Source organism: Leopardus geoffroyi, chromosome C3 (genome assembly GCF_018350155.1).
Source record: "Leopardus geoffroyi isolate Oge1 chromosome C3, O.geoffroyi_Oge1_pat1.0, whole genome shotgun sequence".
Lineage (NCBI taxonomy): Eukaryota > Metazoa > Chordata > Mammalia > Carnivora > Felidae > Leopardus > Leopardus geoffroyi.
In genome coordinates this window covers 74,679,383-74,705,045 of record NC_059338.1, presented here as the reverse complement: position 1 = coordinate 74,705,045, position 25,663 = coordinate 74,679,383, and positions in this window count along the sequence as shown.

Below are 25,663 nucleotides of genomic sequence, written 5' to 3'. Positions count from 1 at the left end.
TAGAATCAGGCTCTGTGCTGACAGCACGGAGCCTGCTTGGGATTCTCTCTCCCTCTCCCCTGCTTGCTGGCACTCTCTCCAAATAAATAAACTTAATGGAAATCTACCCCTTTAATTTTTTAAAAATGTACTTACCACCAACCGAACCAAACTATCCAACACCCCCCAAATTTCCCATATGTCCCTTTGTTTTTATGCCTTAATCACCTTGATTGTCATGATAGTATCCCTGGGTGTTTGTATCCAAACTCATCAAACTGTACACATTAAATGTGCAGTTCTGTGTGCATCAATTATACCTCAGTGCTATGAAAAAATAAAAGATGCATTCAAAGGCACATTCCGTGGGAGAGATAAATGCCCTGTAACTCTGATTTCTCTCCAGGAAGCCATGAGGGAGAAATGCAGAAGCCGAAATGCCCAACAAATGTTGAGCAGCAGCAGAAGTTGCGGGTCGGGGTCAAGACCATGCTCCTGGGGCACAGGGTCTCGTGTTACAGTTGGCACATGAGAGTTGGCCATACAACCAAAAAGACCATCGACGATCTTCTTTCTTACCATTGCTTTTCTTTGCTTTTTATGTATACGTTTTTTAATTCACTTGAATTTTTCTTGTTGTTTGGCAGAGCTTAAGTGTCATTATTTTATATTAACCAGGGGGACGGGAGAAAGAACTGTACTCACAGTTCTGCATAAAATGAAAGGTAATTTACAAAAATGTTCGTGGAGGACGTACTGTGCACTGGGAGCCTGGAGTGATTGAACGAACCATCTCGGGCTGTAGAGAGGCTGGCCAGGAGCCGGAGTGCTGTCTGCTGCTCACTGGGCGGTGCGGCCTGGTTACCTAACCCCTCAGAGCTCGCCGGCCATCCTGATGTGGGGCTGAGACTGCCTGCTCCCCGGGGCTGCCTGAGAATGAACAGATTTGAGATCCCTAAAGCGTGTAATGTGAAGTCAAAAGTGTGCAACAGTGCCACCATGGTCATTGCTATTATTGTGACTTCTGGTCATCATCCTTGCTCCCTCTCAAACAGGAACGTGCTACAGAAGCCACCAGGCCCAGCCTCCCCAGGCCAGGTGACGGGCAATGGGTCTTGAAGGAGCTGAAGTTCCTTTGTCTTCTGAGTGCTTCTTCCCACAAAACTCCCTTCTTCTGTTGTGTTTGTCATTGTCTTCTAGCAAGATGGCCCTTTAAAAAAAAGGGCGGGAGGGGCTGGTGGTGTCTGGGAGGCTCAGTCGGTTAAGCAACCAACTCTTGATTTCAGCTCGGGTCATGATCTCAGGGTTCATGAGTGCAAGCCCCATGTCGGGCTCTGTGCTGACAGTGTGGAGCCAGCCTGGGATTCTCTCTCCCTCCCTCTTCCCCTCCCCCGCTTGTGCATGCATGCTCTGTCTCCCAAAAATAAACTCGAAAAAACAAGAGGGTCCTTGACAGGCCTTTGAGACACAGTATTTCATAGTGAGGTGCCCCTGTGTAGTGGACAGTTCTGAGATGTGCGATCTTGGGGATTGTTGGGGCAGCTCTGGGCACAGAGCTTGGGGGCACTCTGCGTGAGAACGGTGGACCAGCAGCAGCGGGGGGAAGGTCATGGCCCCAGAGTCAGGTGTGGGGTTCGCCCCACATCCCTCTCCCCCTGTGTGTGGTAACTGGATGAGTTTCCAGACTTTTAAGTCAATGACACAAATCTCTGAATATGGTGCCTGAGCTTTAGTTAACAGCCAATAAACCAGTTTTTTTTTTTTTAATTTTAATTTTTATTTTTATTTTTTTTAATTTTTTTTTCAACGTTTATTTATTTTTGGGACAGAGAGAGACAGAGCATGAACGGGGGAGGGGCAGAGAGAGAGGGAGACACAGAATCGGAAACAGGCTCCAGGCTCTGAGCCATCAGCCCAGAGCCCGACGCGGGGCTCGAACTCACGGACGGCGAGATCGTGACCTGGCTGAAGTCGGACGCTTAACCGACTGCGCCACCCAAGCGCCCTAAACCAGTTTTTTTTTTTTTTCCTAAACCAGTTTTTTAAAATGATTCTACGTTTATCAATGTCACTGGCATCTCCACAGAAGGATGTATCTTCTAAACTCTGTGTACGACGCTGTTCCTCGCCAGATCTTTCTGAGGGCCCTACCGCGGAGTAGGCGTGCGCAAAAGCACAAATTCCCTGCTTTCGTGGAATTTGTAGAATTTATTGTGAGAGGAAAGCAGAAGGAAGCACAGTAACCACACATAGATAATATGCGGGGATAAGAAGCAAACATCGTTCAGCAGGAGCGGGATTTAGAGATCAATCAGGTGCCGATGGTCACGGCGGACTTGCCTGGGGGCACCTGTGGGCAGGGGCCCGGACCCTTAGGTGCGGATCAGGCGATGGCGATCCGTAAGAGAGGGTTCCAGGCAGCGGGAGGTCCGCAGCTGCTGGTAGATGGAGGCCTGGAGGCTGCATGGCCCTCCCCTTCTGACTCTCTGAAAGTGACTATAAGCGTCCTTTTAAAGAGTCTTTTTCTAGATTGTTCCATTTTCCAATGGAACTCATTACATTATGGGAAACAACTCTGGGACCATCAGAGGCCCAAACCAAGGGGAGGGGGCTGAGTTCTTCTCCATCCGGCTCTGGGTGTGGATGCCCCACCCAGGTCCAGGCCTGTGGATTCAGGAGGGGCTCCCAGAAGTGAGCTGTGCAGGAGAGCCCTGCCTCTTGCTAATCCTCTGGGTCTTTCCACTGAGGGGAGTGGGGGTGGGGGGCGGGGAGGAGAGGTAAGAAAAGAGAAGCTGCATGGAAAGATGTTCAACGTCACTCATCATCAGGGAAATACAAATCCAAACCACACTGAGATACCACCTCACACTGGTCAGAGTGGCTAAAGTTAACAACTCAGGAAAAAACAATGTTGGCAAGGATGCGGAGAAAGGAAAACCCTCTTGCAAGGTTGGTGGGAATGCAAACAGGTGCAGCCACTTTGGAAAACAGTGTGGAGGTTCCTCAAAAAATTCAAAATAGAACTACCCTACGATCCAGCAATAGCACTGCTAGGAATTTATCCAAAGGATACAGGAGTGCTGATTCACAGGAGCATATGTAGCCAATGTTTGTAGCAGCACTTTCAACAATAGCCAAATTATGGAAAGAGCCTAGATGTCCATCAACTGATGAATGGATACAGAAGATGTGGCTTATATATACAATGGAATACTACTTGGCCATGAGAAAGAATGAAATCCTGCCATTTGCAGCAGCGTGGAGGGAACTGGAGGGTGTTATGCTAAGTGAAGTAAGTCAGAGAAAGACAGAGATCATGTCTTCACTCATAGGTGGATCTTGAAAAACTTAACAGAAGACCGTGGGGAGGGGAAGGCAGAAAAAAAAGTTGGAGGGAGGCAAACCATAAGAGACTCTTAAATACAGAGAACAAACTGAGGGTTGATGGGGGTGTGTGGGTGGGGAGAGGGGAAAGTGGGTGATGGGCGCTGAGGAGGGCACTTGTTGGGTTGAGCACTGGGTGTTGTATGTAAGTGATGAATCATGGGAATCTACACCTGTACACACGGTATGTTAGCTAACTTGACAATAAATTAATGGACTAGAAATGCAGCTTCTCTTTTTTATCTGACCACAGTGAAAGCTCGCTGGGGGGGGGGGCGGATCTGCATCCCCTGCACACTGAGTGAGAAAGTAAGTGTAGACGTGAAAACCTTTGAACAACAAGCCATTAACTGGGTGGCACCCAGGGGCACCAAGAGAAAAGATGAATGGCCCAAAATACATGAGGGCTGGGAAGGCTATGAAAAATGTTCCCAAGGCACATGGACCCAATGGACGTCCCCGCAAGATAAAGTAGCGGTCGTGTAATGTGAAAAAAATGAGGAGGCAGCTCTCCCAGGCCACGTCTCGTGGCTCTCATCACATGGCTCTGGGGGGACAACTAGTGACTCTTACCGCTTTTTGACGGGTTGTATCTGCACCACGCCCAGCACCTACTGTGTGCTCCTCCGTCCCTCCCCAGTCGGCCTCTGCTGGCGACGTGCCTGGCACCCACGCTGAGCTCCTGCCTAGACAATCCATGCTGGATGCCTCTCTGACTCCCTGGCAGGCCCGGCTGCTCCAGATGTGCAGTGGCTCGGGATAGGTTGCCCAGGGGAGTAAGTACTTCTCTCTCCCTCTCACTGGATGGCAAGCTCTAGCAGGCCCAGGATATTCACTCATTTTGAACAGCGTACGTTTTTGTCCTTGTTTGCTTCTGTATTCTCGTTAAGAGGAAATTGAAGCAGGTGGAGACAGAACGGCAGAATTCCACCGTCATCTGCTAAGACCTATTAGATGAGGTTCCAGTAATTTCGCGAGAAAAAAGTCTCTTTTCTCCATGAGTTCAACACCTAGAGAGAGAACAGATACGTAAATCTGTCATTTCAGTATAATGGGTTAAATGCTTAGCTGGGGGATGTCCAAGAGGCGATTAGGAGCACATAGGTTATTTTCCTCACCCAGCTGGAAGTCAGGGGGACTTCCTGGAGGAGGCAAGGTCAGATTTGAATTTGGAAGAATAGCTAACAGTCGATCAGGCGAAAGGGGGACACCATGTAGCTACAAGCACGTGTGCGAAGACCCAAGGGCCTGAGGCCAGGTCGTTCTGGGAACAGCAGCAATTTGGGGAAGGCAGGGGCTGCTGGTGAATGAGGTGTGGAAGCAGCTGGCAGAAATGGAGGAAGGGGTGGCTGGGGCCAGCTCTGTTCAGGTGGTTGGCCATGATTGAGTCCCACCCCCAAGAGGGCACCGGGGAGCCATGGAAGGATTTTAAGCATGGGGAGGAGCAGGAGGCATGATCAGAGCGGCGTTTTGAGATGTGGTCCTCTAAGCCAGGTATGGAGTGAGCAGGGCAAGGGGGGGGCCGAGACACCATCAGGAGGAGGTTGAAATACTTCCCGGTGGAAACATGGCGGCTTCATCCTGGGCAGGAGGGGGGCCTGGGTGCAAGTTCTTGAACTGCAGAGACCTTAGAACTAGAGCAGTGAGAAGTGGGGGTCGACGGCGTGGGGGGCGGGGTCAGTGGTAGAGGAATCTGGGCGTGTCTGGTTCTCACCATGTCTACACTTGTACGTAAACTGGACATGAGCGTCCGTGCAAGTTGTAAGAGATGTTTGATATCTAATGTGGAATCTTTTGACCTGACCCATGTAATTTTTAGGGCCCGGTACAAGAAGAAAATGAGCCCCTTGTTAAAAAAATATACTGGAAAAAGTGCCAGTAAATACTCTGGGAGGTCCAACATGCTCTCCATGTCCCAGCTCCGAGTCCCTGTGAGGGCTCACCCACAGAAGGTCCCCGGGATTCCATGCCCCTGGACACTGAGAGCGCCGCATCCCAGGGTGCTGCACATGGTCACAACCCTCCTGGTAAAGCTCTCTTGTTTTCCAGAAACTCCTTCTGTTGAATCTGTGTTTTTGTAACTAAGTTAAACCAGGGATGGGCCCTCCTGGGCACATGAAAGCTTGCGTGCCCTTGAAGTGGGCAGTAGGGAAACTGAGGCGCATTGGCCTCATGTGAGCGAATGAAGCTGGTGAGTAACAGGGGCCAGTCCAAGGTCAGCTTCTCCAAGCTCCGGGGTCCACTCTCAGCTCCCGCAGCAGGCTCCCACCTTCCCGTTTCAGGGTGTATAAATTCTAACAGCCTCAGGTATCTACTGCAAAGGACTAAATGTGAATGCCTCCGGGGACTGCCTTCCATTCAACAGGTAAAGCTGTAGTTATTACTCAACTGTATTCAAATTGACAGGATCTCTGCCTTTGCTTCAGCCCCAACCTAGTTTCTCCAGTGGATTGTTATTAGAGTAGGTGGCAGATCAGAGGGGCCCCTTGTGTGCCGGGAGCCACACAGACGGGACTGCTCTCTGCTTGGTGACCACCCACGGGCATTGCGATTTATCTCCCTGGAGTCTCAGGGCTCACAGATGGGGTGGGGGCTTTAGGGCTCATCTGGATAGAAATGAGAGTATCTTATGCAGAATCCACTGGGTCTACTCACCAGCCGGCCACCAAACAGACTCCTCCTTGTGGCCTCTTTACACGCCTAGCACAGTGTTCAAAATCGAAGGAAAAGCAGCAAGTAATCCGTGGTCAGTTGGAAACTTAGGATGCTGTAGGCAAGAATGCACGGATCTGTCGGCTACATTTTTCTATCCTTCATCTGTGTTTTCACATGTTTGGGCACATTCACACGTGCATGCACTCAGCAAACGTCGCAGAAGGTGTCAGACGCTCCGCTCGGCCCTCTGTCTATAGAGATGGTTGCAGGTGCCTGAGAGGTTCCTGCTCTTGACCGTCTTACAGGCTGGATGCAGACCCAGGAGAGCAAGTAGGTCATGACGTGATGTGATCAGGGTCATCGAGTGGGTGGCATTTGAGCTTGGCTTGGAGGGATGAGAGCTCACTAGGCAGACAGAGGGAGAGCACGCAGAGCAGAGAACACAATAAGCAAAATCACCTGTTACTCAGGAAGCCTTGCCACGCTGCCAGACCCCACATTTGCCTGCAGAGGCATGGGAAACATGAAACATCATGTCCTGGTGAGTTAAGAGAGCTTTATGATGAGTCAGAGTGTAGGAAAACCATTATTGTGGGCTGTCTACGGGCAGGAAGTTTGGGGTGAAGATTACACAGGAAGCGGAGATGCTGGCCGGCTAACAGCACCACAGGGGACAGATGGTGGCAGCAGCAGAGATGGGGAGATGACAGCCCTGAAATCCCTCCTTCACCTCCCAGACACAGCTCTGCAAGAGTAGGGGGGCACTGTGATGGGCTTCGCTTTCTAAACCAGAAGTCCAGGCTCCTCCTTGTGATCAGTATGTCACCTGCTTTTATTTCCTTGCTCCTGGTCTGTATTCTGCTCACATGTCTGTCCCTAAAGCACTTTTTCTCAAATGCCTACTTGAGCCAATGCTTCTAGAGGGTCCACCCTAAGATGGTTGGGCCAGGAGAAGTTCCGGGAGGGGTGCCTGGGTGGCTCAGTCGGTTGAGCATCCGACTTTGGCTCAGGTCACGATCTCGCGGTTCATGGGTTCGAGCCCTGTGTCGGGCTCTGTGCTGACAGCTCAGGAGATGGAAGAGGTTTCACCCTAGATGTGGGTCAGGTGGCCAGGACCAGCGGGGCCAAGTCTTGAGGGGAGACCTCATCCTATAGGGCAACCCCCTTTCTTTGTGCCTAAAGAACTGGCCCAGGCATGCAAGAGACTGTGTGTGCGGGGGACTCCCGTTTCTCAAGTACATCTGCCTAGGTTTTGCACTGCAATCTCAGATTGGAGCCTGCTTCGGATTCTGTGTCTCCCTCTCTCTCTGCCCCTTCCCCACTCGTGCTCTGTCTCAGTCTCTCAAAAATAAATGTTAAAAAATTAAAAAAAAAAACTCCTGGAGTTGGGTCAAACAACACAGAGGTGAAAATGAGGACCCCTCACTCGGGTAAGGAGGACTATGTTCTGATTCTCCCTCTGGTGAGCTAGAATGGAATGCCCGGGGCAAGGTATGTGCCGGCCAGGGGGAATAGTGGTGAAAATGATGGAAAGAGAAAGTAAGAGGTGTGGGTCATGGAAGCACCAGCATAAAATGGGAAAGCCCATTAGTCCAAGGGCAGGGCTGGCAGTGCTTAATGACACACCATCCCTTGCAGCTGGAGGGCAGGCCAAGCTAACAATCAGGCATAAGACTTAATTACAGCTTCTCTCCATCATACTTATAATTACCAGCCTAGACGAGTCTCCTGTGACAATGCTGGGGCCCTGATAGGGAAGGAGAGGTGTGGGTCTGAGATTGCAGTGCAAAACCTAGGCAGATGCACTTGAGAAACGGGAGTCCCCCACACACCCAGTCTCTTGGATTCCTGGGCCAGTTCTTTAGGCACAAAGAAGGGGGGTTGCCCTATAGGACGAGGTCTCCCCTCAAGACTTGGCCATGCTGATCCTGGCCACTTGACCCACATCTAGGGTGAAACCTCTTCCATCAGCCCTGCTGTAGAAGGATGATATTAGCAAGGGCCTCAGGGTGTGGCCGCCATGTACCAGCAGGAACCATAAGGACGTGCCTGGGGGTGTTGGAGAGAGAGAGGCACAGATAATAAGAACAGCTAGAGAGGTCGCTGATGCAGGATTTAACACCCTTGTGGGGGGGGGGGCGATGTGGGGCATCAGAATGACACTTGGAAGCTTGGGAAAATGCCACCCATGGTAAAATACGTGAAGACACCAAAGCTGCTGAGGCGGCCGAAGAGGAAAGGAACAAAAAGGCCCAGAACGGGTGGGCGGGAGTAATTCTGTAAGAATCAGAAATCTGAAAGCTGCCCATTTTCCTGAGGAAGGGTCAGGGCCCCATCATCCCCGAGGCAAGGAGCATATGCTTGTGAGGCGACACCAGCATGGCTCAAAGCCTTTGTGATGCCGTCCCCCGCAGGCTGGGGTGGCCGCAGGATGGGCCACAGAACTAGGCTTCCGTGGCACAAGACAGGAGAGACTCTGGTGCAGCAGGCAGGGAGGGAGCAGGCTTCAAGGTTTTTTGTTTGTTTTTTTTTTTTTAAGTTTATTTTTAAGAGGCAGCATGAGCAGGGGAGGGGCAGAGAGAGAGGGAGACACAGAATCCGAAGCAGACTCCAGGCTCCGAGCTGTCAGCACAGAGATTGATGCGGGGCTTGAACCCATGAACCATGAGATCATGACCTGAGCCGAAGTGGGATGCTTAGCTGACTGAGCCACCTAGGCGCCCCTGGGAGGGACCAGGCTTCAGAAGTCAGGTGGATGTCACTGCACACAGTGCGGGGGGCGTGGCACCAGGTGGCCCAATCGGCAGGAATCTAAGGCTGAGGCTGTGAGGATACTTGATCTTCGGGGCAAGAGAGATGGGCCGCTAGCAGAACTCTTGCTGAATATATTTCCTCACAAAAGACCAAGAATGGATGTGCACGAGGCTAGAGTTAGCCACCCGGATGGAAAGTCACACACGAACCATGTATAGGATCCCAAACTCATCCCCTGGAGAGCCCAAGTCTTCATGATGAAAAGTCGTACTGTTCAAGGCCCTGTCAGGTGATTACAGGAACAATTTCTTCACCCTTTCCAAAATAACCGAGGGCTATGTGCTTGGTAACCGTGTACTAGGGAAGGGAACTACGAACCTTTCAAACACTCCTGGATACAGACTCCAAGTGGACCCCAATCCCAGCAACCTAGGGAATCCAAACCTAGACAGGCAATTTATAAAATCCTCAATAAAAATAAGAAATTGCTGTAAGGTGGTAGGAGTTAAACCCCCGCACACACAAAAAGTAATGAAATCTTTTTATGATTCTGACAAAGACAAGGATGAGAAAAGAATCATTGATGTGAGATCCAAGTAAAATCAACGTCAGGAGAAAGCTCTACCTTGCACAAAGGTCAATGGTACACGGCTTGTTAAATTTCTCTTCTCTGTTCTTTCCTTGGTTTCTCCACCAGGATGCTTAAAGGGGTCTCTACCCCCCCACCCACAGTTGCCACAGCAGATGTTTAACAAATGCATGGAGGATTTGGGCCAAGTATGAGCTCCTGGTGGGTAGTCAATGCCTTGTCTGTAGACTGGTTGTTCTTCAGGATCCCCAGGTCCACCCCCAGCACAATTTATGACCAGAAGGACTCAGACTGTGGCAAAGCCATTCTCGCAGCTAGAGCCCAGGGAACCTACAGATAATATCAGGAACAGCAAAGGTGCACAGGGCAGAGTCCAGGAGGCACCTCGTGCAAGCTTCCCCTTGTCCCCTCTGGGTGGAGCTGTGTGGATCCCCCTCAATCCTCTTAGCAGTCATGGGGGACGACACACATGGAGCATTGCTGACCAGGGATGCTCACCCAAGCCTTGGTGCCCACTCATGTGGCTGACCTTAGTCTCCAGCCCCTCTGGAGGTCACGCTGATACCATGTGGCCTGAGGCTTCCACCATAAGTCACATCGCTTACCCACGGGCCTGTAGCCATGCCAGACAGTCTATGCTAACAAAGACATTCTCCCCAGAAAGGAGGTTTGGGGGGTTTGGCCATTACCTCCCTGGAGCCAGGTAAAGGCCAAACCTCTCTTTAACTTGGCGGGATGTCTACATCCTGCACATTCCAAACCTTTACTGCACCTGGTCTGTTATGGCAGCACCAGGAAAGTCAGGTGCTTCTAATGGAGTATCACCAACTAGGGGGCTTAGAACAATAGAAAGTCACTGCCTCACAGCTCTGGGAGCTAGAAGTCTGAAGCCAAAGTGTTGGCAGGGCCAGGTGCCTTCTGAGGATGCTAGGGAAGGATGGGTTCTCCCTACCAGCTTCTGGTGGCCTCCTGCATTCCTGGGGTTGTAGATGGCATCTTCTCCCTGTGCCTCTACACCCAGTCATCCCTCTGTGCATGTCTGTCTCTGTGTCAGATTTTCCTTTTCTAGGACACCAGTCCCAATGAATTGGAGCCTGCCCTAGTGATCACGTTTTAACTGGATCATCTCTGTGGATGCCCTACTTCTGAATAGGTTGAAATCCTAACCCCCAGCACTTTAGAATGTGACCACTGGCGGGGGAAGTCATAATTCAACCCGTAATCGTAGGGATCCAACAAAGCAAATCAAGAGGCATGCCCCATGATCCAGGCGCTCTGACTAAACTTCAAGAAGGATGTGCGTGGGGACATAGAAGAAGCTCTGATTCAGCCTGGGGAATGCAGGGAGGTCTCCCTGGAGGAGGTAGCACTTGTAGCTTGTTTTAAAGGAAGAATAAGATACAGAGGGGGAAGATGATTTTTCAGGAAGAGGTGGAAACAGAAATTCCACTCTCCTGGAAGCTGTTCGTGAGATCTGCGGTTGTCTTATATGCCATGGGAGGAGCTCTGTGCACAGTTCCCAATGAGCGGATGAATGAAACAATCATTGAAGTTGTGAGTGTAATTAGAATCACCATCACAGTCTTGGAGAAAGAGCTGAGGCAACTTTATACCTTGCGTGTTTTTGGCACCCGCCATTATTCTCAACATAGATAAGACTCTTGTTTGCGGCAACTGTCTTCCCCAGAAAAAGTGCTGGGAGCTAAATCGGTCCACATTGATGGAAACTTTTCATCAGATGTTTTCATAGTGAACCGCGCTGCTGTTTGAGAACGAACAAGCAGTGTTGTAGGCCCAGGACCTCCAACGACATTTTAATCCACCCAAACTCATTTTCTCATGTCCTATGCAGCATCCATTTCCAGATGACAGAGACCAACGGAGCAGTGATAGCCAAGCACACGGAATTTACCAGGACAGCAGCCTACCTCCTGAGATACGTCGCCCCCACCCCCCGTAAAAGAAAGTAACTGAGAGTCCTAGAGTGTCTTTCACGTGGCCTATGATGTCCAGAGAGGACTCGGTGCAGGGTCCCGGGTTCAAGTGCTGGTCCTCCTCATTGGTAAACTGCCAGGATGTGTCTCTTAATCCCTTGGCTTAATATCCATGAATTGACTCTTTTGGGAAATTGAAAAGATAAAACAAATACTCATTTCACAGGATTATTTTGAGAATTGGGCAACATAACGTACCTGAAGTAATTTGGGCTCCTTCAATCATGGCAGTCGTTTTGCGGTCATGGATTCCCACAAGGGGTGGCCTTGTTTTCTAATCTCTTTGGGTTTTATTAGTTCACTGGAGACTTGTTTGGGACCTCATATTATGAATACACAATAGGGGACCAAAATCATGCAATTCCTGTTTTGGGAAATGGTGTCTTGAGCTTTACCCTAGAAGGTACTACCAAGCATCATAAACCCAAGAACTTGGGGTGAATTTGTATTACGGGCTGAACTATGCGTCCTACCAAAATTCCCGCATTGAACTCCTGGTCCCCAGTACCTCCAAATGTGACTTTATTTGGAAATAGGGTCACCGCAGATGTAATTAGTCAAGCTCAGTGTGGTCCTACTGGAGAAGGGTGGGCCTGATGGAAAGGGGGGATTCGGGCACAGACACACAAATGTGGAGAATGCCAGCGACCCGGTTCTTCAAGCCTGGGGTCGGTGGCACCTGGCAAGGCAGCCCTAACAAAACTAATACATCTGGGAAATGGCAGGGAGCCGCTCATCCAAACCCAAAGAATCAGGCAGATGGAGACATATTTGAAGCTGGGTCTAGCAAACCGACAGCTTTGGTTTTATGTTGATTCTGACAATCCATCGCTCTAACTCCGACCACCTGACAGAGAAAATGACTCAGGGTCAGGCATCATTTCAAAGCTGCTTTATCGAAAGGTCCTTTAACGTGACCACAAGGGAGCCCTCAGAGCGGAAGACCCCATTCCGAGGTGACCCCCTGAGCCACGGGCTGCTCTCCTGGTGTGTGCGCAGACATTCCCCCTTCCCCAGGTCTGGAGGTGAGCCCTCTCCTCAGGTTGTGTGCAGAGAAGTTGGGGGATCTTTCCAATGCTTCCAGACTGTGTGCCCAAAGTGCAGTGTCTCAATCCGGGGGTAGCCTACACGTTCCTTTCTGGGGCTTGGGGTAAACTTCTAGTTCTGGAAAGAGTTCAGAATAAATGCCTCTTGAGGTGTACTCTCCAGCGGGTTTTCCAGGTGTCCTGTTGGGGTCGAGTTGAGGGAGTATGTTGCTATTTGGCAGACAGATAGGGATAGCATCTGTGATGGCTAATTTTGTGCGTCAACTTGACTGGGCCATGGGATGCCCAGACTGTCGGTTGAGCAGGATTTCTGGATGAGTCTGTGAGGGTGTTTCCGGAAGAGACGAGCATTTGCATTGGCAGATGGAGTGAAGCAGATTGCCCTCCCCAGCGTGGGTGGGCATCATTTAATCCACTGGGGGCCTGAATGGAACAGAAGTGCAGAGGAAGGGGGGATTTTATCTCTCTGGCTGATGGCTGGAGTAGCACACCTGCCTCCTGTGTCCCTCAGACTGGGACTTCTACCATCAGGGCTCCTGGTGCTCAGGCCTCTGGACTCAATACCAGCACTACAACAACAGAACTTTCCTGGGGCTCAGCCTACATATGGCAGACGGTGGGACTTCTCAGCCTCGATAGTCACATGGGTGAATACCTTATAATAACAAATCTCTCTATATATATGTGTATATTCTACATACACCGATTTTTTTTGTGCTTAAATTGCGGTTGACAGGTCTGTTACTGGACCTCTTGTGACCCTTTACTTCCAAGGCAATTGATTGGATCTGGGTCCTGGGTTTCCTCTCATAACTGAATCCAGTTAGTGAGTCTGGTAAAGAGAAATGCCTTGTTTTCTAGCAAATGAGCAAATTGACCAATTATCCTGGGTCCCCCTGGCACCTGATGCGTGCAGAGAAATAATCCTTTTTACCAAGAGAAGGGTGAGTACTCAGGATTCGGGACTGTGTCTCATGGTTCTTGTTGGGTTGGATTTCTCCTCTGAATGTGAGACAGAAAAGGGAAGGATCTTCTCACAATGAGGCTGGCCCCTGAGAAGCGTCTTTTTCTAGGTTCGCATTTTTCCCTACCCATTTAATTTCCCCCTGGCTTGTGTGACCGAAGCTCTTCCCCCTGGAATCCTGGAGGTGAAAAAGGTGTCTCCACACAGGAGTGAGCTCCCTGTTGGCAGAGGCAAGCAAGCAGATGCTGGGCGTTTTTGTTGTTCATAGCTGCTGCTCCAAGGAAAATTCTGGAGCAATGATGCACAGTGAGGCTGCCGCATCCAGCGGCAACTGTGTGACCCGTGGCTAGCTGCTTTAACCAGGGCTCATTGCCTTCAGTGGCAAAACTGGAGGCTGTGTGGGTGGGGGGGGGGGGAGGCACAAAACTGCACAGAGAGTCTCTGAAGATCTCCTACATCCAATCACCCTAAGCCAGTCTTTCTGCAGAGCTGACAACCATATCCAGCCTCTGCTCTGCTCCTCCTCTGTCCCCATTTTTGAGTTTCCTGAATATTCCTCCAAGTCAGACGGCTGTGAGAGAGGGTGCCAGTGCCCTCTGGGCCTTACATGGTTGCTTTCCAGACAATGGGGGTGAGTTCCTTTCTCATGGTACAAACGGGGGAGGAAAAAACGTTTGGAGGTGAAATAGTAAAGGAACTGTGTTTTGAGTAAGTCCTGCCGGGTGGAGAGTTCCTTAGATTTTAAAACTCAGCTGCCTTCAAAACCCAGGTTGGAGACTAGGCAGGGGATCAGCAGGCCCAGCAGAAGCAAGGGAAAGACACACAGATGGCCCCACTGGGTACCAGATGGGAAGCGGTCACTGCTCACCCAGCACCTCGCAAGGCTGTTTCTGAGTGATGCCAGCCACGGTCGAGAGGAAGGCTTCCCCAGGGAGCAGAGGAGGCGGGGAGGAGAGGAATTGGGGCCCAGTGAACACAGGGTGCTGTTCGTCCGCAGCTCTGAGGCCAGCCGGCCCACACTGGGATGGGCAGTGGCCACAGGATGAACCGCCCCCCCCCCAGGACTGAGGCTCAGGGATGCTCCCCACAGCCCCATGGTCCAGGCAGAGGAAAGCGCAGGCTCCCAGGTGCTCCTGTGCCGCCTACTGCCCTCCACCTGCCGCTCTGCCCTTGGGGACATCTGCTGGGGCCCTGGCCACGTGCAAACTTGGGCCAGCCCTCCGATGCTGCAGAGCCTCAACCTCCTGTCTCTCTCAGAATGACCTGTTCATGCTTCAGTCACTCCTTTTCTGCACTCCTGCCAAGCACCCGGTAGCAGGTGGGCGCGGGACCCCTGCCAGAGCAGCACCCGCCCCCCACCCCCCGCCCCCCGCCCCCGCCAGAGGGAAACGGGAAGGTCCCTCCATCCCGACTGGGGCAACGGTCTCCTCTTCTTCAGGCTGAGCTTCCCTCAGCCACGGTCCCTCCCAGACACCTGCAGAAAGACAACACAAGAGGGGTGGAACCCAAACGTGATACCTGGTTTCCACACACCCCACCCTGTGCCCAGCACGAAGTCTGGCACATTCCGGTTGCTCAGACGATCTCCCGAATGAATGCCCTTCCCCACACCTGTGCTGCCCTCACTGACTCTCCAAGCACCGGCTTGACAAGCATCACCTACCTGCCGTTCTCCCGACAGCTTCCCCGTGTCGCAGGCACACTCACGCTAAGAAAATCCAGGCTGAGGGACATGTGGCGGCTTGCTCGGGGTCAACAGCCAGCAGGTGGTTGGAACAGGATCCAAACTCCTCCGTGTAATTCCGGGAGTCTCATTCATGCCACCCTGCATTCAGAGAACCCCTGAATGGGTCTGGAAGAATGTACTGGAAGATGTTGACAATGATGGCACCTGGGGGTGATTTTATTGTCTCTTTGCCTGTCGGCACCCTCAAGGTTGCTCAAACAGCCTTGCTCGTGGGCTTACATTACCTGTGTGATTTCTTAGACAAGTATAATACTTGTATGGAGTCTAACCAGGAGCAGGTAAGTGCCCGAGAAATGGCACAATAGGAACAATTTGCTGAACCGGAGGGAAGTTTAGAAAGTACGTTGTGATCTGGCAGAGCGCTGGTTTGTGGTAGACGCTTTCTGATTCCTTTTTGTTCTGTTCCTGAGGAGGGAGGAGCCCCATGTCCTCGCTCAGGAAGCAGCGAATACCAGAGCATCCTTGCTTTGGGGCAGACCCTGCCCCCCATCACCTTGGAACAGAAAGGAGGAGGGCCTGTGGGCCGGATCCCTTCCCCGCCCGCACGGGTGTGGCACACTCATCAGCGGGGTCCTGGGGATGGAAGGAGGCGAGGGCCATGCTGGGGACCCCTGAGCCTGGGCCCTTCGGGGACTGACTTCTGAGCAGAAAAAGTGCCGCCCCACCAGCCCTACTGGTGTGCACAGCGTGGGCCAGCTGCAGGTGCACGGAGAGGTATGCAGGTGGCCTCTGTGGCCAGTGAGTGAAGGTGGGGGCGTCCCCACCTGGCTGAGACGGAGCGTGAGAGGACCCTGAACCTTCAGGCCTGCCTTCTGCTTCTCAAAAGTGCATTTTGTGAGTCACAACTGTGCCTCGTCTTCCCCTTTGCCTTCTCTCAGGCTCCTACCCCAGCTCACCGAGGGCTGCCCACTGGAGATGGTTGCAGGGAGCTCTTTTCATACGGGGAAGTGTTCGGCAATGCTCTCTCTTTTCCTTCCATTTCTATGTTACAAAGAGTAATGCAGCAGCCATGGGCTTGAGTATTCTAGGCCCCTCATCTCAGTTGATATCCCCAGCAACTCTGAGTTCAGCATTCTTACACATGGGCAATTTGAGGCCCAGAGAAGCTTAGTAACTTATGCCACGTCACAGAGCCGAGGGGGCAGAGGTAGGATTGGAACCAGGCTCCTGGCTTTAGAGCTGGCTCTTGCTAAGCCCAGCTTAACAGCAGGCTTCTTCCTTATGAACATCCAGTAAATGGTTCCCTAGGAATGTTGACCCTGAATTTAATGGTCACACACCAGAGAGGGAGGTGCAATCGTGAAGATTTTGGATGGGGAAAAGGATTTCCAGGAAGTGGAGTGACTTACCCAGAGTCACAGCCCCCGTGTGGGGCAGAGCTGGGATCAGAGCCAGGACCCGTGATGCATGGTGTGAGGCTCCTTCTAGACACGCGATGGTGCCCGGTTTGAACGTTCTTTTCTTTTTTGGTGGCGGTGGTGGTGGGCGAGGTATTGCAGGGGAAAGAGAGACTTTCCTCAAAGCAAACCTTTCTCCAAAGTCCAAAATCTAGAACAGGAAAGGGGCAGGGGCATAGCCTTTCTCCGGTCTCTAAGGGGCCTCTGGGAGCACATTTAAAAGCCACCATTCTGGTTTCTTCACATACAGTCTCAGACAGAAAGCTGGCAAACAGCACCTGACCATCAGCTTCCAGCTGTCACTCAGCAACACTGTGCCAGCTGCCCTGAGCTCACACACTCCGCATAGTATGGTATTTAAACCTCACAACAATCCCGCAAGGCACATATTTCAGCCCATCTTTTACAAGCTTAGTTTTCCCTTTGGTGTAAAGGGCTGTCACCGCCCGCCTCACCGAGCCGGGTGGGACGTGGACAAAGGCGAGTGTCACCAGGGCTATGGCAAAAGGGGGTGCTGCCTTTGCTGTCGTGTGAACCTCTCTCGAGGGCAAGGACCCACCTCTCTACGTAGTGGGTGTTCAATGTGCTGGGGGTGCTGGTGGGTTCTGCCACTCTGTGGCCACCTCGGGGATTTATGCAAGCACTTGGAATGTCGTTCTTGACCGTGAAGGCGGGACATCTGGACTCCTGGGCCTCTGCCCAGTGGCCTCAGACCCTCTTGTTATTTGAGCCACATCAATTCATGTCTTCGAGGCTGAAAGGTGCATGTGTGCCCATAGTCCTAGTATAATTTGAAGGTGACCAGGGACTGTATAAATGTTTCAGAGGCAGCCTGATGGAAGAGAGGGAGTATTGTCAGTAACAAAGTCACCCTGCCATTGAATCTGTTCCCTGCCGTCCACACCAGACCCACAGGGAAGGGCCATCATCCTTCCATCTCTACAACATCTTTACACGAGGACGCAGACATCTAGCGAGACACATGGTGGTGGCAAGTCCGAGGGGAGACGCTAAGCCCTGGGTCTGCCTGGTGTCAGCGAGGGGACATCAGTGGTGTATCCCTTCCCACAGGGCTTGGCAGCGTCTGAGTGAACAGAGCTTCGGGGCGGAGTCAGCCTCTGCCCTGAGCAGGTATGCACGCCTTGAGGGCAGCTGCGACGAGGTGATCCCGTGGCCAGAAGGGAGCCTTAGGGTCGGGTGGTCACCTCTTACCTCTTATTTGTCGAGCGGCTTAGCTACAGGGCTGGACAAAGTCTCTACCTGCGCAGCATCCGTGTGGAAATTAGCATCCTCAAGCCCCTGGCTTGGCGCCCTGCATAGACCACAGGCTTCATTCGTTAATTCAGCCCCAGTTTTCACCGAGCATGAGCTAAGTTGCTGGTGCTGGATGTAGGTTCAAACGGGACAATAAGATTCTAAGTCATGGGCCCGGGCCAGCGGTGACCTCCTGGGAGGATGAGGTCAGAGCATCGTCCGTTCCGGTCCAGTCGTCTGGGGCCAGCAGCTCCGGCAGGTGTGGCCGGGTATGTGCTCTCTGCGGTGACCTGGGGGGCTGCCCAAAACCATTCCAGCCACACCTGGAGTTGGGGAGAAATCGAGGCAGGAGCTTCTCCCTGCCGGGTGCCCCCCACCCCAGCTTTCTTCCCGGGAACACCCATACGGGTGAGGGGCCAAACCGCAGCTGTGGGCCTTATGCTGGGTGGGCACTGCCTTTCTGCTGTAAGCTCCCCGCCCCCGAGGCCAAGTCTGCTGTGCCCGAGTTTGCAACTCCACGTGCCCTGTGCACCAGTGCAGAAGCAGAAGAGGTGGCCACCTGCTATCCTGGGGCTCACAGTCCAGCGGGAGAGACAGACCGAGCCAGGAGCCACCCCTGGCTTATGTCTCTGTTTCTTGAACGGATTGCTATTGTCGGGGCCCGAGCAGACAGCGCGGCATGTGGGCGTGGGTGGGGCAAGGGCCACACATTGGACTCATTTCCGTCAGGGAAGCCTGGAGGCAGGCAGCACGTGAGCTGAGAGCCACGGATGGGAATGATCCTGCAGGAGAACATCCGAGCCAGAAGGACCCTCAAAGGCCTCAGCAGGTCTTGGAACAGAAAGAGTACACGGGAGCGGGGACACTGCAGGGCGAGGGCGCTGGGTTTGGATTCACCCTGAGTAGAAAGAGAAGCGGAGGGCGGCCTCTAAATGGGCACATCCTATTTATGTGTTCAGTTCAACAGCTGGAGGGATCCTTGTGGAATGGCTCGTTGGGTGTACATGTGGGTGGACAGAAGGCTGGCAGGAGGCGATCCCAGCCGTGGGTGAGCCATGTGGTTGAGGTGGTGCAGTCCTGTTCCCCAGCTGTCATACAGGGGGTATTATAAGCTCCATTTCCCGACACCCTGTGATTCCAAATGTCTCAGGGCTTCCTCCTCCTCCCCACGGACCAGGCACCAGTAGGTGTCACCAGAGACTGAGCAAAGTTTCACCACCGGGGGGCAGAAGGTGGGGAGGGTCTTGCAGAATTCCTAGTCTATCCCAAGGGTTTCTAGACCTTGTTCCTGCCGACAAATGTGCGGGGAAAGTGAAGCAGCTTGCTCTCCCAGTAAGGACTGAGGCTCGGTGTGGTTTGTGAGTCACCGACCGGTCACCAGTCAGGACTCAACGCTGGCCTTGGCTGATGGCAAAAGCACCCACCTTTCTGCACACGGAGCCGTTGTGACAAGCAGGGCCAAATGAGATGCTCCCCACCAGTGTGGGAGGAAGGGGCCACCCCTTCTGAGAGGTCACAGCCAGAGGGAGTCCTGGTGGCAGCACAGTGTCTCTTTGCGAGTCCAATGTGTGGGACTCGGGGAACTGCGTGCAATCCCAGGCCGGTGACCAGACGATTCGGAGGGAACGTCCCGCTGGCACTGTTAGACATTCACTTGGTTCATGTCAGGGTGTGATAATCGTTAAGCTGACGGTGAACGTCATCTGTCGCTTTCTGCCTGTTCTTTAGCGAGGCAGAGAACCCACCCCACACTGCTCAGCCCTCATCGTGTCCCTTTGTTCACAGACAGGCATTGAACACCCACCACAAGCGGCCGTCCCCCTTGCTGCTGGGAAGAGAGGCCATCCCCGCCCTCCCAAAGTTCACCTTCCACCGGCCGGAGTCGGTTTCACTGTTTAACGCCTTCTGGGATGGGTATAATTACGTTAGTTTTACAGACGGGCAAACTGAGTCTCAGAGGTGAAGCAGCCCACCCAAAGAACACAGCGAGGGGTGGCAGAGGTGGGATTCAGACACAGGTCCGGGGCTGGTGTTACCCTGTCAGAACACCCCATGGAGGGAAGGGCCGGGGGCCGAGATGAGCCTCTGGGAAGCCTGTGCTGGTTCACAGCAGTCCCACATGCACACACACGGGCTGGTCCAGCTGTGGCCCCCGGAGGCGCCCGGTCCTGCCGTCCCTACCTTCTCTGCAACAGCAGGGTGGGGGTGAGGACTCCGCCCCAGTCCTGTTTTGACCCACTCGCTGCTCCGCCGAGCGCCTGTCCAGCTCCCCTCGGGACACTCCCGGCTACAGGGGGCTCACCACTCACCACACCCGAGGGAGGCTGGCCGTCTTTCTTTGTGGTGGCTTTTCTCCCATTAGACGTTTCCTGAGCAGCCCCCAGCTCTGTCCAGTGGGCCTCCATGCAGCTAGATCATTTCGTGTCCCTGAGCAGGTCCTTCAGAGAGGTAGCATCCTGCCTCCACCCACCTCGCAAACAAAGCATCCTTGGTGCCCTCGAAGCCACGTTTCCTGACCCACTCCCGCCAAGCGCTGCTGACCCCTGACCCTGGGTGTCCTTGTCTGTTGCAGCCGTGGAAACCCTGGGGTCTGGGGTGGCGTTCCATGCTGGGACCAGCAGGGTCCAGGCCTGAGGTGGAGACAAGGAGGTGAGATGGTCCATGAGGAAGGACCACGGCCTGGACATTGACTGGCAAACTGTCCTGAACACCTGCTGGTCCCTGGCACGTTCACAGTGAACTTTCTGTGGGGCAGGACAGCATGTGATACTGGCTGTGGCCACTCCCATCGGGACAGTGCCCTTTACTCCCCAGGGCCTGCGCTGGCATTTGCCAGGTCCCTGAACCATTCACAACTCCCTCGACATGGCTGACCCTGAATCCAAAGTGTCACTTAAGCATGCCAAGTACTTGGTACCAAAGTATGATCACACGAAGTCCCCAACGTCATGGACAGAACATCCAGACTCTCCAGGTTTCTTCCAAAAATTTGTCACCAGGAGCAGCAACACAGGCCTTGGCTTTCACACCTCACTCAGAACCCAGCTTGTCGCCTGCTCCCTTCAGAAGCCTGGGGGAACTCAGCTACTTAGGTCCAGATACTTCTCGTTCCCGCGCTCTGAGGGTCTTGTCCCCAGGGGCCAGTGTGGGTTCCAGCTCCCAAGCCCCATCCTTCAAGGCTGCTTCCTAGCATCCCTCTGGTACCAATGGCCTCAAGTTGAGTCTCCATGCAGCAGAGCCTGAGGCAGGGATTGTGGTGCGGGAAATGTTTCTGGGGAGTGCTCTTGAATGCTGATGGGGATACTCAGGTTAAGGAATTTGCTATGGGAGTGGGATTAGGATTTTAAGGCAAAGCTCTGCCTCCCAGGGAAGGAAAGGCCAAAGGAGGGGGGATACCATTCTTGATGGTGGGCACAGTGCCAAGTATTCCTTCATGGGACCCTGGGAGATGTGGGTTCCAACCCACAGGGACTGCTTATTGGCATGTCTTTGGAGCAGTCCTTAACCTCTGTGTGAAAGAGGTACCATGAAAATAGCCGCCCAATTTCCTCCTTGGGTTAGTTGGTTGGTGAATGACTGTCACACACAGAGAGGCTTGCTCTCCAAGCTTCCACTGGAATTTGTCATGGGGATGTACAGAGAGTTTTGTCAGCCCCAAATCCCTCTCACCGGTAGCTCTGACATGGGGATGCTCTCTGGAACCTCAGCCCCATGGCTTCTCCCAAAGGCTGAAGCAGCTGAGCTCACAGGTGCAATGTTCTGTCCATGCAGGCTGGTGAGGTCCACCAGCAGGAGCTTCTCCAAGTCCTCCTCACCCTCCCTGGAAGAGACTCAGACCAGGCTGCAGTGGATCTTCCTACCAAAGGGCAAAGGGAAAAGAGCCCTCCGGACAAGCAGAGCCAGAAGGCATGTGCTCGGGGGCAGAGAGGGAGTTACAATGCTGCACTGCCCCATCAGCTGGGTAACCTGGGTCCACCCTTCCCGTGGCACAGGGAGAAAATAATGGCTTGCACCCCAAGATGCTGAAAATGTCCAAGAACAGCAAACATTTCCTATGTGCCTCTTATGTGCTTTAAATAATTTTGGTGTTGGTTGTTCCTATAAAACTGCCCTTTTCCTGTTATAAGCAGCACATTGTCCATCACAGGAGAATCTGGAGAAACACATGAGAAAAAAAAAAAAAATTCACCAACCCATCTGGAAATAATCAGTGTGAATGTAAACATGTATACACCTAGAAAGTTAACTGAAACTGTACAACTACTTATAAAAAATGAAATACTATATACTTATTTATGTCCTGCCTCCTTCCCCAGTTAACAATCTATCATGATCATTTTTTCCAGCTGAATAAGCTCATTTTTGCAATGCCATTATGTGACTGCCGCGTGCTTCCTTACAGAGGTGGTAGAAGTTATTGAGCTAACTCCTAACTGTTGAACAGTTCAGTGGTTTCCAACTTTTCTGTTAGAAAGAGTGTGGCATTATAAAGCATCACGGACTTCATTGCCAGCACTCACCACAACCCCCTGAGGTGGGCCTTCTCATGTTCGTTTCACACGTTCTATTCTATCGGAAAACGTATGATAAGGTGTCGCACAGCCAAGGCATCGGAGGGTTATGAAGAAGCCCCAGTCTTACCTTTTCTTGGGTCTTGAGTTCGATGAGCCCCATAACGGCAGCTGAAAAGCCTCTGGAAGTGTGAGCGGTTCCTCACAAGAGCGCTTACGCGTGCACGTGCGTGGCATGTCCGTGCACAGCACACCCTGAAGCACCGTGGGTAACCTGATACTGGCAAAGAGCGAAAGTCTCATGGCATTTGTGCAAGAGGGTGTGAGGACACACGTGGAATCCAAATGCTCCCCCAGGAAGGAGTGAGCTCCGCCCCTTGGGGGTGGAGTTAGATGTCTGTATGAAAGGAGTAGATGGAATGTTTCAATCAAAGGGAATCTAAGTCCTGTAGGTTATCCTAAGGGGACAATAAAGCAACTGGAAAAAATGCAAGCCTAAGTATGTTCACTGCAACACTGCCAAGGACAAAAATTCAACCACGCAACAGCCTCACTGGCCATCCTACGGGAATGAAAATGAGTAAACAAACACATCACAGAGCAGAATTCCAGGCAGCTCTTAGCTTGGTGGCTATGAAATGTATTTCTATTTATCAACATCAGATGCTTCCAAAATATTGTTGATTGGAAACCTTGTGTGTCCTATAATATTAAGAAAAATTTACTTGTTATTTATGTTTCATAAACGTATTTATGCTTGGAAGAATATGCAGGAGAAAGGATAGTGTTAATATCTAGATAGATTGTAAAAAATATTTTTCTTCCTACTCTTTGGTATTTTCTAAACACATTGTGCAAATTATTTTTTTTTTAATTTTTTAGTGTTTATTTTTGCGAGAGTGTGTGAGCAGGGGAGGGGCAGAGACAGAGAGACACAGAATCAGAAGCAGGCTCCAGGCTCTGAGCTGTCAGCACAGAGCCCGACGCGGGGCTCGCACCCATGAACCATGAGATCATGACCTGAGCTGAAGTCAGACACTTACCTGACTGAGCCACCCAGGTGCCCCTATAACTTACTCATTTTAAAAAAGAAAAAGCAGCAAAGCCCTTTATAAACAGCACATGCGTGTGTGTGTATGTGTGTGTGGATGTGCTCTCCAACATGACAGTGGGTGCCTTCCACACTGCATTCGTCCCCATGTATTCTCCTGTTCTGCTTTTATTTCTTAACAGCTTTGTTGTGGTATAATTTGCATCAAAGTTCACTAATTCGTAATTGTACGGTTTGATGGGATTTGACAAGTATATACAGTCATGTAACCACCGCCACACTCCTAATCTAGAACATATCCTTGGTCGTGAAAGGTGGCCTCTGATCTGCCCGCCCTGCATCCACAGTACTGATGTTACAATGTAGTAACATTACAATATGGCAATATAGTACCTTATACTATGGCCTGATTAACATCTACCATCCTACCGTTTATTATCTACTTGTGCCATCTGTTTCTAGGGATCGATTTCTGTATTTATTATTATTTTTTATTTAGTTTTTAAGTAGGCTTCATGCCCAGCGTGGAGCCTGATGCAGGGCTTGAACTCACGACCCTGAGATCAAGACCTGAGCTGAGATCAAGAGTCGGACTTTTCACCGACGGAGCCACCCGGGTGCCCCAATTTATATATTTATTTTATTTCAACTAATACCTTTTAGCTCTCTTAGTTTTATTTATTTTTTTTAAGTGGGCACTCTGCGGTTTCAAATATATCCTGCATCAGATATAATTTGAAAACCTTATGACCGCATATTCCATTTTCCTTTCCTGGCCTTTATGCTGGAGTTCTTTTTTTATAGTTTTAATTGAAGTATGGTTGACATACAAGATCGTATCAGTTTCGGTGAGCAACTTTGTGATTCAGCAATTCTGTACGTTACAAAATGCTCATGACCGTAAGCGTAGTCACCGTCTGTTGCCACACAAGGCTATTATAATATTATACTTTTAGCATCTACATTTGGTTTCAATCCCACCCCTGAAATTGTTACTGCTTTAAAATTCAATTATCTTCCAAAGGTATTAAAAATGAGAAAATCTGTCTCCACCCACATATTTACCATTTATGGTTCTTTCATAAAAAAAACATAAAAATCTGGATAAAATCTGGATCTCTGCGTAGATCCAGATTTCACTTGGTGGTGTTTTCTTTCAGCATCCATGTTAGTGCAATTTTGCCAGAAAGCATCTGAAAAAGTCTTTGTTTCACGTTCGTTTTTGAAAGATATTTTGCCAATTATAGAATTCCAGGTTAACAAATTTTTCTGTTTTCTTTCTTCCCCTGCACTTTAATTTTTTTCTTTTGATTTTTTATTTTTTGAGAGAGAGCATGAGCAGAGGGAGGGGCAGAGACAGAGGGAGACACAGAATCCGAAGCAGGCTCCAGGCTCCAAGCTGTCAGCACAGAGCCCCATGTGGGACTCGAACTTATGAACCATGAGATCATGACCTGAGCTGAAGTCGGATGCTTAACCGACTGAGCCACCCAGGTGCCCCAGCTCCTTTTTTTTTTTTTTTTTGAGAGAGAGAGAGAGCGAGCATGAGCAGGGGGAGGGGCAGAGAGAGAGGGAAACACAGCATCCGAAGCAGGCTCCAGGCTCTGGGCTGTCAGCACACAGCCCGACGCAGGGCTCAAACTCACAAACTGCGAGATCATGACCTGAGCTGAAGTTGGACGCTTAACTGACTGAGCCACCCAGGTGCCCCCTATTCTCTGTATTTAAAAGTCTCTTATGGTTTGCCTCCCTCACTGTTTTTATCTTATTTTTTCCTTCCCTTCCCCTATGTTCATCTGTTGAGTTTCTCAAATTCCACGTATGAGTGAAATCATATATTTTTCTCTAATTTCTCTTAGCATGATACCCTCCAGTTCCATCCACATTGTTGGAAATGGCAAGATTTCATTCTTTTTCGTTGCTCTTCTATACTACATGCAAAGGGGTAAGGACGCCTTTTTTCTCTGGGTGCTCTAAGGTTCTCACTTGATCATTGGTTTTCAACAGGTTGAATGTGATACACTTGATGCTATTTTCTTTCTTGACTGGGGTGTATGAATTCTCTTCTATTTACCACTTTCATCAATTTGGAAAATTTCCAGCCATCGTTTCTTGAAATACTTTTTTCTGGCTCTGCACTCTAAGGACTCCAATTGCATATATAAAATAAACTGATCCTATGAGAAAGGCCGCCTGATTCTACAGTCATTCTTTCTTTCTTCTTCTCTGTGTTTCCTTTTGAATAGTTGCTGTAACTGTGTCAAAGTGAACTGCCTGTTTTTGTCTCTGGTTCTATTCTGTTGTTAATCCAACGCATACATTCAAATTCAATGACATT